The sequence below is a fragment of the Mirounga leonina genome, unplaced genomic scaffold (genome assembly GCF_011800145.1).
Source record: "Mirounga leonina isolate KUSES-001 unplaced genomic scaffold, KU_Mleo_1.0 Mir_151, whole genome shotgun sequence".
NCBI lineage: Eukaryota > Metazoa > Chordata > Mammalia > Carnivora > Phocidae > Mirounga > Mirounga leonina.
Window position 1 is genome coordinate 82,964,973 of NW_023270377.1, and position 19,683 is coordinate 82,984,655.

At 36.5% G+C, this 19,683-nt stretch overlaps 1 protein-coding gene and 1 long non-coding RNA gene across 6 annotated transcripts in view; one reads left to right on the forward strand and one right to left on the reverse strand.

Moving 5' to 3' along the window:
* LOC118012472 overlaps positions 1-19,683 on the forward strand; it is a 157,667-nt gene that overhangs the window by 122,851 nt on the left and 15,133 nt on the right. The window contains exon 3 of the long non-coding RNA XR_004679717.1: positions 8,556-8,648. This is a non-coding gene — a long non-coding RNA (uncharacterized LOC118012472). The remainder of the gene's footprint in view (positions 1-8,555; positions 8,649-19,683) is intronic.
* The window catches only part of LOC118012471, a 275,259-nt gene that overhangs the window by 65,248 nt on the left and 190,328 nt on the right, over positions 1-19,683 (reverse strand). The window lies entirely within an intron of this gene.

The following is a 19,683-nucleotide window of genomic DNA, read 5'->3' on the forward strand; positions in this document are numbered from 1 at the left end:
AACACAAGAAGTGTTGGATCTTTCATCTCGAGTCTGAACAGAATAAATAATCCATATCATATTGCATGTAAAATCTTAGTCTTCCTAAATGCCAGATTATTTATGCAAAATGGGCACTTCAGAAAATATTTTGGGATGGAAAATAAATCATTAAGTCACACTTCACAGATATTTTACTATCATGCATCTATATTTTAAAGTTTGTGATCATGATTTTATATTTTCTATAATCTTCCCTAAACAATTCTAATCACTAATTTATTCAAGATACTTATTCAGTAGCTAATGTATGTTGGGTAGGTATCAGATCATAGTGTCTTCGGTGAAGTAGTTCTTAATTGTTGCATAGATATAGATATAAATATACATATCAATATACCAATCTCTACCTATCTATCCACCTCATTTCAAAAATATCAACTGCAAAGTTCAAGATTAGATTAAACTGAACATGAGTTAGCTGCCATGAAATAACCAAAATAGGTCAGTTACTTTTAATGTGCAAAAGAAAAAGGCCAACAGTCTTTATTGCTCTATGTGCATCACAGGGGTGAGAATACAAGGGAGCCCAGAGCAAAACATAGAGCATCACAGAACTGCAAGAAATCCCCAGAAAGACTGAGAAGGAAGAGTCAGAGAGATTGAAGAGAGAGAGAACGTGAAATGGGAAGAGAAGATTTCAAGACAGAGAAGCCAATGTTGTCCAAAGGTCAAACAACATGAGGACTAAAAAAGGTCTTTTGGTTTTAGTAAGAAGACACCGTTGCTGATCTTGCCAGAATGGTGGAGTAAAAGCCAGATGGCAGTGACTTTAGAAATAAATAGGAGAAGAAAATGAAGACGCAACTACTACAGGAAAAGTATTTCAAAGAGTTTTCCACTGGGAGGGGAGACGGAAAGATAAGACCAGAGCTAGAGCAGGGATCTGAGGTAGAAGGAAGATTTCAGGGACACCACACTACAATCACCCACACCGTAGTCTGTATCTGGCTCCTCCTGGAGTTGTGCAGTACACAGACTGTGCAGACCTACCGAGTGGCACTGTTAATGTTTCTGTGTTTGGTCAGTCATATTTAAAATAGAGTCTTTGACATGTTCATGCAAAGTGGCCAATAGTGAAGAATAGGTTAGAGATGTTAGGGAAAGAGAAAGATGTTCAAAACAAGCGTGGTGGAGGATTGGCTGCAGGGGTACGATGGGGCATCTCTTCTTATCTAAACAAGTGTGAATTCAGCTCAGCTTGTATCATATCACTCGAAGTTCTTCCATAGATGTGCACACGGCCAACCTACACAAAAAAGCCCATGTGCACCCTGGCCAAACCATTTATAAATTTTATCTTTTATACCATGGACATATGACATCATTTATGTGAAGTGGAAGAAGAAACTCTAGCTGTTTTTTCACTGTCCTATCCCTGGCTTCTAGAGTCCCGCCAATGAGAGGTGCTTAAATAATATTTGTAGATATTTCAGGAATTTGTCAAATTGTGTTAGTTCCTTGAAGATGCTATTTTTTGTCTAGACAACAGAGAATTCACCTTTTTTCTCATGTTAGTAGATTTTGATTTTGTTCACAAATATTCACCATCTCTTCCCTAGCCACTCAAGAGAATTGTAATTGATTGATCTTAGTAGGTTGTGGTTGGCCTATCAGTCTGTTTCCCAGGGAAATGTTTCATGGTGGGCTCCTTTGGGGTTCAGAACTGGCCAATGAGATAACGTGGAGACATTATCTTATGGGATTCTGGAAAATGTTTTCTCGCTACTAAGAAGAAACGTAGAGAAGAAATACATCCTTATCTTCTACTCTACATCATTTTATCTCCATTTTACACCTGGACCTAGGGCACCCATTTTATAAGCATGTAAAGAACCAATTTGCTGAGATTACTAGAGAAGAAAAACTTCTGCCATTGAACAAATTAACTCTGACTTTTATTTACTCACTCAACTGTATTTCACTGCCACCCTATGAAGTGCCAGGGGATAGTAGGAATGACGGCCATAAGCCCCAAATTGAAAAGTTTATGATCTCCTGGTTTTGAAGACAACATGTCCATATATCGGCTAGAGGACACAAAAAGAAAGTTAACAAACAAGTGTTTCTTATCTGAAGTCTTGCCTGGGGATAGGTCTTCTTTCAAATTGATTCGGGCTATTGATATATTTTTAGCAAGATAATTCTAACATGATGTAATATAGTCTTGGGAGTAACATTCCATCACTTTGTGCATATTCTATTGGTTAGAAGCAAATTACAGGTCTCACCCACATTTAAGGGGAGGGGCTTATACACAGACTTGAAAGTGGGACTCTTCAGTCAGCTTGTCTACCACAGTCCACCATTTGGCTATCAATAATTAACATCCTTCCAACATGCAAAATAAATTCACCCCTCCACAGTTTCCACGATTGTCAGTGTAGCACCAGCTCAGAATTTAAAAGCTCATCATTTAAATTAGGTCCAGGTAACAATGAAGTTTCTGGGCATAATTGTTAAGAATAGCTAGCTTTGAGGCATTTCTCTCCTTTAACACTAAAGACACAACTATCTGTCTCTAACAAACATAAAATGGTGGGACAGACAGAAATAACATCTATAGACATTCCAGTTCAAAAGGGGGGAAAATGGAAGATAAAAAGAAGTCAATGCTCCATGTCAGTTCTAAAACCAGCCAAGCAAACGTTTGGCTTTTCTTGATTAGATTTCAAGGACTGGGAATAATTCTCTGTGGCTCTAGGCTTCACCGTATGGCTTTCAGTTTGGCTTTTTGGGTTACTCTTCCTTCTTCATGAAAGGTGCACAGGTTTGCAGCTGACTAGTTTTATCAGTACCTCCTGCCAGTAGAATGGTGGAAGTCTGACATCCTCGTTTCATATTGTACTCTGTTTTTTGTTGGTTTTGTTGGCTTTGTTTTTTGTTTATTTGTTGTGCAAGCTAATGTGACTTTTTTTTTAATTTTTAAATTCCAGTTAGTTAACATACCGTGTAATATTAGTTTCAGGTGTACAACATAGTGATTCAACACTTCCATCTACAATAGCCAATTTATGGAAACAGCCTACGTGTTAATTGACTGGTGAATGGATAAAGAAGATGTGTGTCTATGTCTGTAAATATATAGACACACACACAATGGAATATTACTCAGCCATAAAAAAAGGATGAAATCCTGACATTTACAATGATGTGGATGGAGTTAGAGAACATCATGCTAAGAGAAGTAAGTCAGAGAAAGACAAATACCATATGATTTCACTCATATGTGGAATTTAACAAAACAAATGAGCAAAGGGGGAAAAAAAGAGAGAGAGGCAAATCAAGAAATAGACTTTTAACTACAGCGACAGAGACTTCTTTATCAAAACAATCACCCCAAGTATTTTCTAGGTCTCCTATGGATTTTTATGGGGTTCACATCATTAAACAAAACCCAGGCCCCTCTTTTTGAGACACTACCTCTACCCTCGTGTGCTGCTAAAATGGCTAAGGGATACCATACTTAATTTAGTAGAATATTTATGATTTGGTCGGGAAAATCTGTGAGGCATATTGTTAATCTCCTGACAAGTCCCTTTTTGTGGCTGAATAGCCTAAACTTTTCATCTTTCTGAGGCTTTAGTAAAAGGTTATACAGTCACACCCTCAACGTTTTCTCCTGAGCAAGCATTCATGACAGTGAATCTCTTAATATTGATTTCACCACCCCTCCCCCAATCTGAAGAGACTGAGAATTTTCAAAATCATCAAATCTTGGTTCCTTTTTTTGTTTGTCTGTTTGGTTTTTTTTAGTAGTTCTTCCCTTAATTTTTGTCTTCTCACATTTTATTACATTCAGGAAGAATAAACAGGACAGCACCTTTAACACTTTGCTTAGAAATCAGCTATATAACCAAATTTATCACCTACATTTCTGCTTTTCATGTAACTACAGGAGACAATTTTTCTGAGCTTTCTGCCACTATATAACAAGAATCCCTCTTCCTCCAATTTTCAATAGCACACCCTTCCCTTCATTGTGAGCCCTCAGTCACAGCATACTTAGTGTCTAGGTATCTGTTCAAACTAGGCATTTTCTATTCTGCTTATCAAAATTCCTCCTGCCTCTGCCCATAGTGTGGTTCAAAGCCACTTGTGGATTTTTAGTTATTAGTTTTCTGTACCATATAACAGATTACCACAACCTTAGTGGCTTAAAACAACATGTATTTATTACTTCACTGTTTCTGTGGATCAGGGATTCAGGTGTGTCTTGGCTGAGTCCTCTGTAAGGGCGTACAGTCAAGGTGTTGGTAAAGTCTGCAATTGTCATTTGAAGGCTTGACTGAGGAAGAATTCCCTTCCAAGTTCACTCAGTTTGATAGCAGAATTCATATTTATTTCGACTAAAAGACTGAGGGAGCTAGCTTCTTGCTGGCTATTGGCTGGAGGCCTTCCTTAGCTCCTTGCCATGTGGGCCTCCTAAGATGATAGCCTTTTACTATTTCAAAGCCAGTAAGAGAGGTCTCTAAAGCAAGTCTGCTGGCAAAGACAGGCAGGTTATTATAAAATATTACATAATCCTGGGAGTGACTCCCAGGAGCTGGGGGTAAAGAGGGCAAACTTCTTGGAGTCTAGGGCTCTAACTCCATTTCAGTGAGAGAATTCTACTTGAATCTGTTCTAAATATGTGGATTCTACCTTATGAGAGAGCTTTTCAAATTCAAAGAATCTCCATTGTCTTATTTGATATGCCCTATCCCAGAACTATATTTTTCCTACAGAAATTATATTGATCATTAAAATAGCACTGGACTAGGGGCGCCTGGGTGGCTCAGTTGTTAAGCGTCTGCCTTCGGCTCGGGTCATGATCCCAGGGTCCTGGGATCGAGTTCCGCATCGGGCTCCCTGCTCGGCGGGAGGCCTGCTTCTCCCTCTTCCATTCCCCCCTGCTTGTGTTCCTGCTCTCGCTGTCTCTCTGTCAAATAAATAAATAAAACCTTTAAAAAAATTATGTAAAATAGCACTGGACTAGTTAAATTTAAGAGATTTATTAAACTCTAATATCCACTCTGATACATGCCAGTTTGGCAACTTTGAACAAGTCCCCTAAGCATTCTGGCCTTTTTGTTTCTTCATCCATAAAATTGGGAGTTTGGACAAAATATTTCTTGATCCCTTTCTATCTCTCAGCAATGTAAATTACAGCCATCTATACATTTTGTTGTTAATCACTTCATTTCCGCTTCTACACTTACAGGGGAGAGACAATAAGATAATGCTCTATTATACAAAGTTTGTTTTGTCTGATCAATGACAAAGATTTCTGATCATTAAAAGCAAAACATATATTTGTACTGAAAAGGAACTTGACGGTATTTCTCCAGCATCGGAAAGATACATAGGAGTTACATGTTGAACACTGCAGTTTTTATTTCTGTTACTTGTCTTCGAGAAAGGAAATGAAATTAGACATAAGAGATTGGAACTTATTTTTATAAGTTCTGTCAGTGCAAAAGAGTCTTCCCCAGTCAATTTGAAGAGACAACATTTTTGTATCTTAAACCACGAATCATAGTTTTTAACCTTTGTGTTTTCAGACTTTATGGAGCTGAGATGTCTCTTTAGTGTCTGTATAAAACAAGTGACAAATTAGAAAGTGAAAATCAACTTCTTTCATTCCCACGCCAGGGACCTCATCTGTTTTTGTATTGCCTTGAGCTTTTTCACTCACGGATACAGGAGTCTGAATCAATGAAGAGTTCTTTATCCTCATACCTGTAGTCTGAACTCGCTGCCATATTTAAAAATGTATAATTTTGCTGTATGCTGTCAGAACTCAGCCCAGAAACTACAGACACATTCACCTTCATTCTCCATAACATTCTAAATATTCATTTCCTTTAGGCAGTGGTTCCAAATTTGCAGTCAGCATGAGTTAAAAACTTTCAATGTTCTTTTAATTCTTAGTTGTCACCTATCCTGCCTTCAGGATTCCAACCCCTTCTGTCCAGTTTCCACAATGAGGGTCCCTGAACAAAACTCTATGAATACTTAAATGGCCAAGTTTCTAGAGCTATGTCAGGCTAGCATGAGCTCTCTGATGTATGGGTGACAGGCAAGGACTAAATTGGCCACATTTGCTGAATTATCCAAACCCATAAGGGGCAGGATTCCACCTGGTTGGGATCTTCTACTGGAGTAAACTCAGGAACCAGCTTTTATGAAATTAAATGGGCTATAAGGGAACAGCCAAAGGGACGGCAGATTTTGTGTTCAATGACCGTATGGTTTTCATTATCTTGTTCTCAACGAAGAATTCATCCAAAGAACAACCAAATGAAAGCAATGTGTAAACCATGTCAACCCATCCTTGGATGAATGTGTCACATTTGCTCTATTGTCTAGTGGTGATTGTGCAAAGGTGGGGAAAGGAGAGAGGAAGAATTAAGAAAAGGAAAGGTAGTGCGAAAAGAAGGTACAGTAGGAGCAAGAGAAAAGAAATGTGTCAGCCGTTCAGCTGTCTCATTATGTAGCTTCCCACAGTCACCAAGAATGTAATTCATCCTGCAGGTGCAAACATTGTTGGCTTTCTCATAGACTCTTGACGGATGGACCGGATGTATGTTTCCTTACCCCAGATGCTCTTTAAGAATACCGGCAATGAGATAGGGGATTGTGTGCACCTGAATCAGCACATTCACTGAGTCTTACTTGTCTCATTTCTTGTTTAAAGAACAAGTGGTGTTGTGCACAGAGCAACAAAAACTAGGCAGAGGGTGTTTTGTTTCGTTTTTTTAATACAGAAAGATGGCCAATCTAAACACCTTTTTGAGTCACTTCTTATAACTGCCTCTGAGATAAATATGACACGACTGCCTTGATTACTCATCACCAAGAGACACATTAGTGGACAGTGATCAGAACACATGACAATATTGCATCCTGAAATAAAATTCATCCTTATGTTTTCTACAAGTTTTTCAAGAATTTAAGATAGATTTTTCCACTATCAATTAAGGGGGAAAAGAGATTTTTTCAAGTCATTTGAATAGATAATATAGTAGAAATAGGAATGTCCATTCTATCTGAATCAGTGGCCCCTCTCCCCTCCCTGCTCATTAGCTCCCACCAACTTTGAGGATCCAAAATCCCAAACAAAACTGACTCTTTTCTGGTTGAAGTTCCATTGACTCTTGGCAAAAAGCAACTTCCTGGTTCAAAGAAAAAAGGCTTATAAAAAAGCTCACAAGGCTTCTTAGACATCAAATGAGTCTTACGAAACCACATTTTGATGAGCTAAGTGTAAATGAATCAGAAACACATGGATTAAATTTCCCTTGAAATACACATGGGTTTGAAAATCAAGGAAAAAGTGTTTAGCCAAATGTGTTTTGGGTTTTCTTGAACTGAAAACATTTGAAAAAAGTTGAGGCATTTGCTAAACCCTAATACACTGTTGTGTTTGCTCAACCCTCCTTTAAATCAATTAAATTTCCATGAGGCTTCCTCCATTCCCTTGTGGTTTGTCTTGTCACCCCTGTCTTGACACTTTATAGACCAAACCAAGTTCCCATTGAAAAAATAGACTGTTGTTCTAGATCCACTTAAATATGAGGGAGCTATTAAAAAACCCAGTGAATCAGAGACATTAAGGGATGGAAAAGCACCCATTAGGTCATGTATTCTATCCTGAGGGTTGGAGCACATGCACTCACGGCTCTCTAGTGCTTTATCCAGTATAGTTTTAAATGTCTCAAGTGACAGGATTTCCACCACCTCCCTTGGGAGAATATTGTGCATTCTAATAGATTTTGCCATTAGGAACCACGCCTAAATGTGTAACGGAGGCACAGTGGGATGACTGAGGGGGGGAGGAAAAAAAGGTATTATGGATAATTAACTCTTTCACTACTCTGTATCAGTCACTTGTGGCATGTTCAGTAACTTGCTTTGGCATTTCAATACTATGGAATGTGCTGTCTGTGCACCTTACTACGTTACTTGTTTTCACGCAATAAAACCAGTATTTTGTTAAGGGTATAAAAGAATGCCTATTTTAATGTAAGACAAAGCTCCACAATTAACAGATCCATCACAATAAAACTATGAAAAGTCATAAATATATCTTATTACCTGATAATATTGTTTTAATATTCCTTAGGTATACAGAACTTTGAATGGCAAGATTTTTATTGATCAAGAAATGATGTCTAAATGGCCCTGACTGGAACCTAAACACACACACTACCTGTATATGTCTTATATTACCTACCTACTCTCCAGACTGTCTTCCTGCTAACATCTTTTCTTTAAGCCTCTTCACAGCAAACTGAACTTATTTCCCATTTCTTCTGCTCCTAGGCAGGCAAATGTGTATGTCAGGCAATGTCTATCTGTCTTCCTAGATAGAAAGGAAAACCTAGCTTGCAATATAACTAACATGTTTCCAGAGGTCTTATGGCAGAGTTTACATTAATTTGCTCTAGTTCTCATTCTACTTACAAATGAGTTATAAGTCACATAATGACTTACATGGCCTGTCATAGTGCTACTGTGCTGACCTTTTCCAGATTCTGCATTGGGAACTGCTGACAGGCATACCTCTTCCCTGCCGGCTACTGCAACCTATAAAACTTAACCAGTGAAGTGGCAAGAAGAATCAGGTAAGGGGAATGGAAAACGGCATGATATTCCTGACTTCTCTTTTTAATTTCTCTCAGATATGAGGGGGCTTTTCATGTTTCACACAATCTTTTTTTTTTTTTTTTTAAAGATTTTGTTTATTTGACAGAGAGACACAGCGAGAGAGGGAACACAAGCAGGGGGAGTGGGAGAGGGAGAAGCAGGCTCCCCGCTGAGCAGGGAGCCTGATGCGGGGCTTGATCCCAGGACCCTGGGATCGTGACCTGAACCGAAGGCAGACGCTTAATGACTGAGCCACCCAGGTGCCCCTTTCACACAATCTTTTATTTTCCTTTGAAAATGGGCATTTTCCTTTCCCCCAACCCTTTTCTTCATATTATCTTGCCCCTCTGTGTGCATTTCTGGGTCAGTCATACAAAATGAGTCCCCTATTGGGGTATAGAGTTGAGACGTTCGTATCTAAGTTGCTCTTACTCTACTGTTTTAAGGTTTAGTGTGGGGGGAGTAGGTACTGAGATAAATAGTTGTCAAAGTTCTACATTCATTTGATTATTATCACCCTGTGTTTCTCAAAGATATTTTAAATAATACTTAAAGCCAAGTACTTGCTTTTCACCTACTACATTCTGCACTTAATAATACTTACCTTAGCAAACAGAACTGGGCCATCTTCCTCCCTATGTTACTAATGTTACAGCAAAATATAAGGTTGCTCTGCTCAGACTGTTTATATTACTGCTACAGCTTTGGTTATCATGGTATTTTCCTACAACAGATCCAGCTCTCCGTTTGACATTTTTTCTTTAATCTTCTAAATCAACCCTCATAGCCCTTTAATAAGAGTGTTACTTTTCTCTGAATTTCTTCTAATGGTTCCCCTTTCTCTCTTGCTTAAGGGGATTGATGTTAATATTTAACAATTTCAAATTTCTGTTTTTAAAAGAGGGTATTGGATTTTTGGTATCCAGGCTGCTTTAAATTTATATCAAATTTTTCATAGCAAAGACTGAAAAACACATATACAATTGTCATTTGGTAGCAACCAGGACCAAAAATGGGGAGGAATGCTGTTTTTCTTTCTTCTTTAAAAATTATTTGATAGTCAAATGATTACAAACAGAATAAGAACAATATTTTCAATCGGGTTACTTAATTCTGTATTCTAATTTGAATTTGGTAAGTTTCTAAGTAAAGGGGTATTTATTTTACCATTTAGAAAATGCTTTAAATCATGTCTCATGTTCAAAAAACTGAGACATTAAGGGCTCAGTTCTTCATATAGAGTTAAATTCTGAGATTATGGTAAGCATACGATGCATGCTGCCATGTTATGACCACTAGCTTGTTTTTTTCATTAATGGCAAAAGTGAAACCAGATTCTGTTATGTATACAATGCTTTGTCTTCAGCTTACACAAACTTGGTACAGTCAAAAAATCTATCAGGAGGACCTGAGGATGAGGCTATGTTCAACTAAGTTCAAATATACATATTTTACTTTCTACTTGTTATATAATGGATACCTTTAAATAAATGTCACCGCCAATTCATCTTAATAAGCACGTCAGATGACTCATTGTCTGAGAGGAAATTCAAATTCAATATTTGTTTCTTTAAAATGCTTTTATTCTATCTTACAAATACATGCTATTTGAAAAGAAGATATTAGTAAGTTCTCGAAAGCCAATATTTTCTATGCTACAATCATTCCATAGACATTGGGAAAGAGAGAAAATATTTATAAAGCATTTAGTGATGAGTAATTCACAAGGAAATAATTATAAATACAAGTCAAACAAATTGGCAATTGTTTGCATTTCAAATTAGAAATCACATAAAATGAAGCATTGCTCTGATTTGCTTCATGAGCATTTTAGGGAAAGCTATTTCTACCTACATTTGTGAGTCTCACATGGAGGTCTAGCTGATAGAACATTAGCCCGAGAGTCTGGATTTCATAAAGTCTCTCCTGGCTCTATCAGACCTCACTGTGTGGCCTGGTGGAATTTGCTCTGGATTTTCTATATTTCAGTTTCCTCATCAGTGCAGCTGGGGATAAAAAGAAATTTTTAAAAATATGTTAAAGGTGTTAATGGTCAAGCATGCTAACAATTTATTAGGACCGAAGCATGTTTTTCACAACAAATATGTTTTCCCTAAAGTCACTGATACTCCTGATAGACTCAATTCCATCTAGACTTTTTAGATAATCATGAATGTCTCCTTAAGAGATGAAGAAGCATGCATAGCTATTCAAGAGATGAGGAAATTCGGCTGAAGAGGTAACAAGACTGACCCAGAGCCACTACAGATATCCAAAAACCTAGCCAATGCCTTGTTTATAGAACAAATATTACTTAATATGATCTTATAATGTTCAAACTACATTAGCCGCAGACAGACTTTCCTTGGTTATTAACTCCTTAATTGATGATATGAGCACTATCTCCTTGTCCTTATCCTATATGAATACCAAACAGCAAAAAAGGTAAAGGTTTTAAGTCTCTTTGCAACAGGCATGCTTACAAACCACAAAATACTCAAACTTATTTGTATCTCAGCCAATGGCATGGAGAAGAGTGAGTGACCAGGGATGGAGATAGGTTATAATATATAGACAAAGTCACGGGAGCCCTTGAGTAATTCAAAATGTGATGTTTCTCACCACACAGACAATCCAATATTAAAATATAAGTTATGTAAAAATACACAAGTGGCTAATTAAATTGTGATCCTGCTTTCATTTGAGCCATGTATGACTCAGTGGACCCCTGCACAGAGGTGATAGCATGGACTCTTATGAAAGGGAGATCATGTTCCCAGGGTTATCTGGAGAGTTCAAACCCACATTTGTTGTCCTTGCTTCCTGTTAGCATCATCCTAGATTTTGCACCCATTATTAGTAGTAGTTATGTTCAAATAAGTTGGGAAGATTTGGTAGAACTCCACCTTTCAGTCATTTAACCACTGAATATATATACTTCCTTTTATGTCTTGTGGCCTTTTTTTTTTTTTTTTTTGGCCTTTTGCAATAAACATAAATTATTTTTTTTAATATTTTTAATGGGAAGTTAGTTACTGAATTTCTGCTTGCCAAGAAGGAGGATGAACTTTTAACTTGCACAAAATGCTTCTTGACATTATCCACTATAGGAACTGTAATGATATCAGTAAACACATGAAAAACTGAGATGCAACTCTTTCCAAGAAGCATTAGCATCTACTTCAAAAGTTGGTAGCTGTTAATAGATGACTATGCCAAAGACGATTATCTAACAAATGTAGCTAAAGAAGGTAGGTTTTCATATTTCTCTAAAAGCAAAGCTTTTCATTTAGATCAAATTAATGTTCATTAATCACTAATTTTGCTCATGCTAAAGTCAAAATTTTCTTGTGCACATAAAAAAAGGAAAAGAATAGCTGCTAATGTATTGACTTTATTGGCAGCACTCTGCAAATGGTTAAGTGATGTTAACTTTATACCCCTTTTATTAGATGTTTTCAAATGACAATTCTAATAGTAGTTCAATTTTTCTTGCATTTATAAAATCAAAAGATTAGAGTAGTTCATTTTGCTGAAATAAAGCATCTGGCATTGTAAATTTAATTTAAAAATTTCAATAAATAAATGTTATTTGTTTTTGTACTGATAACATAAATATGAATATTGGTGAAGAAAAGTGTCAGTGTCAGGTTAAAAAAAAAATCTTACTCAATTAGGAAGCCTATGGAATAGAAATATACTTGGAATCGCCTGTGGTGATCACATAGTTTATACTTCTGCTTCCAAACAACTGTGAAAATCTCCAATTAAAATAGAAGCAGCTGTTGGCAGACTTTAGGTTGGTTCTTTTTTTCTGCACAGTAGGACTGACTAAAATACAGAAATTTTTGTGTTGTTACTGACGAATTAAACAACAACAACATGGTAGTACATGCTTCCCTTTTTCATTGTCCATCAACAAACAGATTCAGATTTTAGAAATGTTTTACCCTTTATCCTAAGAAGAACTGCTACCTAAGGAAACCTAAGTATTCTAACATGGTCTTAAAACTCTCTTATAATTTTTGTATCACTGTTAAAGATGAGAACATAAACAGAAAATCTTAACATTTGTATGCAACCACAAAAGACCTCAAATAGCCAAAGTAATCTCTTTTTTTTTAAAGATTTTATTTATTTATTGGAGAGAGATGTTGAGGGGGCGGGGGTAGGAGCAGAGGGAAAGGGACAAGCAGACTCCATGCTGAGTGCGGAGCCCAACACAGGGCTCGATCCCACGACCCTGAGATCATGACCTGAGCTAAAACCAAGAGTCAGACACCCAACTGACTGAGCCACCCAGGTGCCCCAAGGAACCAAAGTAATCTTAAGAAAGAAGAACAAATCTGGAGGCACCACACTTCACGATTTCAAAGTATATTACAAAGCCACAGTGATCAAAACAATGTGGTATTGGCTTAAAAACAGACACAAAGACTGATGGAACAGAATAGAGAACCAGAAATGAACCCATGCATATATGGTCAATTAATTCACAACAAAGGAGCCAAGAACATACAATGTGAAAAGAATGTACAATGTTCTTTTCACATATTGAAAAGTATGTGAAAACTGTGTCTGTGAGCATCTGTGCTTTATCTCAACTTATTTTGTTCATCTGTTAGCAAGATGTGTCCAAAGGTATCAGAAAAGCCTGAGAGAGGCTATTTTTTTTAGTCTGGAAATGCTTAGAAATGTTTCCATATAAATTAATGGTAATTGCTTCTTTGCTTTATGTCATTTCAGCTTACTAAAGATTCATAGAAACACTCTACTTTCGGAGAGTGGGGGAAACCTGTACATGCAGATCTGACTTAAACATTTCTACTTTAAAATTACACTGTTAAATAAAATAAGTAAATAAATAAAATTACACTGCTTATCATAACTTCATTACTCCAGATCTATCATAAGGTTGTGAAATTTCATAAAGCGAAGATGACACCTAAACAAGAAGCAGTTTTAATTGTACATGCAGTTCTTTTGGTTATGAAAATATTACTTTGCCTCCCTGTACTAAGTCAATAAGAACTAGAGTAGAATTTATCCCTCTTAGTCCAGGCCCAAGGAATAGAGGGTAGGCAGCAGTATGATTTTCAGCATCCATCTTTGTATGCCTTCCAATTACATCAGCATCAATCCTCCCCTCCACCCACTCCACCCAATATGGTCCCAAAGGCCACGATGGTCAGGTCTATCCTCCATACTTTCCCAAAAGCTCTATTTTGTTTTTTTCATGTTAGGAATGTCCAATCATCTTGCTCCTATACTCACCCTTCTATTCACATACTACTCTCTTTTAAAGATCTAGTTACAGTCCTACCTCCTCAGTGGAGCTTATTTCAATGCACACAATTCAACCTGTTGAATTCTAATAACATGTATTGCCTATATTATACAAGACAGCACTGAATTTACACATATATAGTATTCACACACAGATACATACATCTATATATATTCTTTTTAACATCATGTTATTCTTTTCTCCCTAATAAATTATGAACTTTTGTGGAAAGAATTGAGACTTAGATTTGTCTATCTCTCCATTTACATGTATCATCTGGTTGATAGGCACTTGTATTCACTTGATTAAAGGTTATCTTTCCTTTTGATTTGTTTTTAAGGCATTCATTTATAACAAAAGGTCTTAGCATTATGATACACTTTACCCCTAGCTATTTGCAATATAGAACACAGAATAGGTTCTTATATTCAGGTAGCTCTGTAAGTCCTATAAAAGAGCTATTCCATGAGTCCTACATTCCACCAGGCCTAACATCTATCCACATCTCCTGCAGTTACATTGGATCTTAGCTCTTAACATGCCTGCTCCTTAAACATGTAGCAGTCAGTGTCTAATGTGTTGATTTGAAAGGCAACAACCTGGATTAGATTTCTGTGCGGAATGTCAAAATACAAGACACACTGCAACTTCTATTCCATATCTAACCTGATTTAATAGCCATTCAGCACTTCTTAAATTTCCTTTAAGTCGAGATCATATTTGCTGCACTTTGAAGGGTTGAGTGAACGCATAGCACAATCAACAGAGAGAAAAGGATATAAAACAGCAACAGAACATTGACAAGTATATGAAGAGTACTAAGATGCAGAACTCTGGGCTTCATTTTCTTCTGTCTTTCTCCTCTTCTCTTTCTCCTTTCCCAGAATCAAGTTTAGGAAAAGCTCTCATCAATATATATCTTTTTTCTACTGTATGTTTATTAATAAATGTTTGTTAACAACAAAAAAAGAGTATATAAATTCTGTTCTAACCATGGGACTCAGGAAATAAAAACAGTAGCAATGTACTACTTTGAATGAAATCAGGATATATCAGATTAAAATATTTTAGGAATCATAACTACTCAACAGTTTTATTTTATTATAAAATAATAAAATATAATGATCAAATATCAGCATCAGACATGTAAAGGAAAAGAAATAAAATTCCCCTTTTTTTCCAAGACCTAATTTCTGATACTGAAACTTGCATATCATAAAGATGTGGCCATTTGAAGGTCTCCATTAACATCTTGTGAAGAATTTACTTTTTAGATCTATTAACCATTTTTAACATAAAAATAGGTTTAAAGATCCATGATTTCATTAAAAACCAAAAGACAGAATTAAAATATATTGCATGTTATTTTATTATAACTTTTTCAATTTCCCTAATTCCTATAGCTTATTATATAATACATATACATATGTATCATGTTGAATAATTATATCTACATATCCTAACCATATTCATCATTTTACATAAGTGAAACCATAACCCAGTAAAATGATACTTTGTTATTTAAGTGATGCAAATATTTGAATTATCTTGTTTGAATTAGGTCTCGGCTCTTCTGCTTTCACCAGTAAGTGTTTTGTTTTATGTTACACTCATTGCCCCACAGGAATTTAAGAGATGAAAGATGGAAGAAGAGAGAAGCTCCTTCTTGCAAAGTTTATATAGTGATTCTATTGCCTCTGTTGCAGTGTTAAGTCAAATATGCTATTTTATCGGGAAGACCAATTTTATTTGTATATAAATACTACTACATTGTGGAGGTTTGCTTTCTTTGCATCAGGCATTATAATGAAGGGAAGTCATAGCTTTCTTTGAATATTTATTCTTTGAGAAAAAACATACCAATGATATCTTTACAAATGGCTTTATCATAATCTTTGCAGTGTTTCTTTATAGTCATTCTTTTCATTTTATTCCTAATATGAGCACCATTTGGGTTCTTTCAAGAATGACTATTTGGAACTAGGAATACCGTCACAGCCTTCTCTGGATATTGTATAGACTCTACACAAGAGGTGTGGTCCTCATGAGTAGCATTCAGTAATGAGGAACATGTAGCCATATGAGAAAGAGGTGAAAGAGCTTACTTTTAGTTATTCCATGTGCCATCGAAGATCTACATATTTGGGCAATGTTTAGAACAATGATTATGTGGAAAGTTTGCCAGGGATTAGATTATAGAAGAAATCCATTGCCAAAATAATGAATTATACGAATTAGCAACATTTTAGTGGAAAAGTAAAAGTCATAACTATAATGCTAAGCAGATCATTGCACAAGTATAAAGTGGAAATGGAGACAAGAAAAAAATAAGGGGCAGCAGCGTTAGTGCCATTATCCTGAGGGATACCAAGTGAGTGACAGTTAATTGGTTTCTACTAGGATCGAACCAGAGAAATAGCTCACCAGTATAAAGCATGTCACCAAGATGGAAAGTTAGCAAAAGGCAGGAAGAGAACCTAAAGTTTACATAAAATCAAGAAAGGGAAATAGGAGTCAATACTCATGGTGATGAAAGCCCTGGGGTCCATTGCTATAGTGTGACCCCGCCCCCCCACCATGTTTAAGGCTTCCTTCACTGACGAAGCGTGAAAGATTACTGGCCAGCTTTGCACAGCTAAATTCAAGTGGTCCCTGAATGCTAATCTTTGGACCCTCTCAGCCTGACTTCAAAAGAGCTGTTCTAGGGGCTAGGGAGGGAAGGTCTAATTAAAACCCCAGATTATGGTGCTTGATCCCACAGATTCTGACTCTGTCAGTATTATCTGGGACGGGGCATAGAAATACGTTTTATATTTGTTTTGTTTTGTTGGTGGTGGTGGTGGTGTTGCAAGGCATGCATGAATTAAAAGATGTTATCAGGCAATGCCTTCCGATCCATAGTTGTTCTTAAACTTTACAGTGTATTAGAATCACCAGGAAAGACTTGTTAACCCACGGATTACCTGAGAATTTACATTTTTAATGAGCACCTAGTTGATTCTCATTTTGCTGGTCCAGGAACCATAAAATGAAAACCACTTGTGTAGAGTAGTTACATACTCAAATGCCTGTAAAACCTAAATAAAAAAAATATATTTGCATGAATCAGACTAAGGATAAATAATAAAAAATTAGGGATCTGTGTGGATTAGAAGAGAACATGCCCAACCTAATGTATTGATAAGGCAGTTTCTTCTAAAATATTCTTCAGGCCAGCTGAAAGTTCTCTGAGGTAAATGCCCTTACATTTGTGATTTCTAGCTCTGTGAACTTAGACTGAGCATGGCTTTCTATGAAGGGCAGAAATGTCACTCACCCATTCATTCATTCATTCATTCATTCATTCATCGAGTAACTTTTATATGCTAGGCACTGTTCTTGGTGGATGGGATATATCAGTAAACAAAATTTAAAAAAAAAAAGTGTCCTTATGAAGAAATGTATATGGAACCTATCCACTTTTATATATTTTTTTAGTTTAAAATTAAAATACAAATAATGTTAAGGTCTGTTTTGCTTAGCTAAAATTCCCAAGAATGCAACCATTGCATATCAAACCAAAATAAGTGTCTAGTTTCATAATCTCTTAATAAAATACTTATATTATTTAGTTCATCTAACTGCTAAAAAAATAGCTTGTCTGAAAATTCTAAGGTATAAATGTAAAGACTGTGATTTGGGGAATACCAAACCTTAGCACCCCTTATCAGATATATGAAGAAGAGGTGGTCTGTGTGACTTTGAAAGAGATGAGAGATTTGAAGAATACAAACATGATCATTTAATACAGCTATTTTCAATCTTAGCTTCACGTAATTGTCTAAGAAGCTTTTGAAAAATATCAACGCCTGGAGAATTTCTGTTTTCCCTTGTTCTGGGGTGAGCTCAGGCAACCCCAGTTTAAAAGGCTTCCTGAGTGATTCTAATGTGCAACTATGTTTGAAAAGCACTGATATACACAGTGTCATTCATTTGTTCATTTCTTAGCAAACATTTAGTGTACACTACTATGAGCATGTGTTAGGATATATTCATGAACGAAGGAGATATGGTATATAGCCCCATGACTATATAGTTCTTTAGTATTTTAAGGAACTATAAAAAAAAAAAAAAGAGAGAGCCCTTTATTAGGGATTTGAGTGCCTACTGAATGACTTGCCTTCCACACACAGACCCTGGGTTATGTTCCTGAGCAGCTTGGTTTGGTGGGCAAGTTTTCTTGAAGTAACATTGGAATTGCAACAAGTGGAAAATTTTTTAATATTACAAGTAGCTTTAGAGCATAATTTAAAAGGAGATTCTTGAAACATGCTTTGTCCCAGACACATTTCACATTCTTATTTTTTTTTTTTTAAAGATTTTATTTATTTATTTGACAGAGCGAGAGAGCACAAGCAGGGAGAACAGCAGAGGGAGAGGCAGAAACAGGCTCCCTGCCAAGCAGGGAGCCTGATGTGGGGCTCGATCCCAGGACCCTGAGATCATGACCTGAGCCGAAGGCAGACGCTTAACCATCTGAGCCACCCAGACGCCCCCATTTTACATTCTTCTTAATTAAAAAGAAAGGAAATAGATATGGAAGGTGCAAGTCCTATTACAAGTCAACTGACTTAAGCCTCTATGAAAGAAAACAATGTATACAATGTTCTCAGCAGGACTTCAAGAATTCTATCCTCAGAGTACTAAAAAAACAAACAAACAAACAAACAAACAACACAGGATTTTAATCGGGTAAGAAGGGTTGATTTTGAACTATGGAATATATTACCTATTCAAAGAATTTAGAAAGGTTGTTCTATAATGCTCCTGATAATTTTAACCCATCTCAGCACTGGTCCCTATGAAATGATACTTTTATTATTTTCTGAATTCCTTTTAAGAAGTTTCTGATATTTAAAGGAAAAGATGTTCTTTCTAAATGTTTATAAAGCACCTGAGACCAAAAAAAAAAAAAAAAAAAAAAAAAAAAATGCCTAGGTCTCTTCATAGAATGACTGTTCTTCTAGTTTTATTTTTTAATGTGTTCTTTTTCTATATATACTGCTATATTATAAGATGTTTTTCGAGCGCCTGGGTGGCTCAGTCATTAAGCGTCTGCCTTCGGCTCAGGTCATGATCCCAGGGTCCTGGGATCGAGCCCCGCATCGGGCTCCTTGCTCAGCGGAGAGCCTGCTTCTCCCTCTCCTACTCCCCCTGCTTGTGTTCCCTCTCTCGCTGTGTCGCTCTCTGTCAAATAAATAAATAAAATCTTTAAAAAAAAAAAAAAGATGTTTTTCATAGCTCTCAGGATCTTAAGAAACCCTACAGGTTATTTGATTAATCCCCCATCCACTCTCAACTCTATATTTCCTTCCTCATCACCTTTTCTAATAAGCTTAATTTTATTCACTTCTTCCCGATTTTGTCCATCATCCTCTAGCTATCTCTGACTCTTATTGCTGCTGCAGATTCTATGCACATATGGTGACAGGCACTGCGCTATTTTGAATGCCTTATTTCTAATCCTCAATATCAAATCTTATAAGGTAGGTATTTCCCTCAAATTACGAATATGGAAATAGAAGTAAACAGGAGAAGAATAAACTTGTTCAAGTTTACAGAGTAGCCCAATGAGCCAGAAAGCCATGCCAGGTTTGTCTGGACTGTAATGCCTAGATTATTTCTAGCTTATCTCTCTAAGGTTCTACGAAGAGGTTCTCTTCTTGATCATGAAGAATAACTCAAAT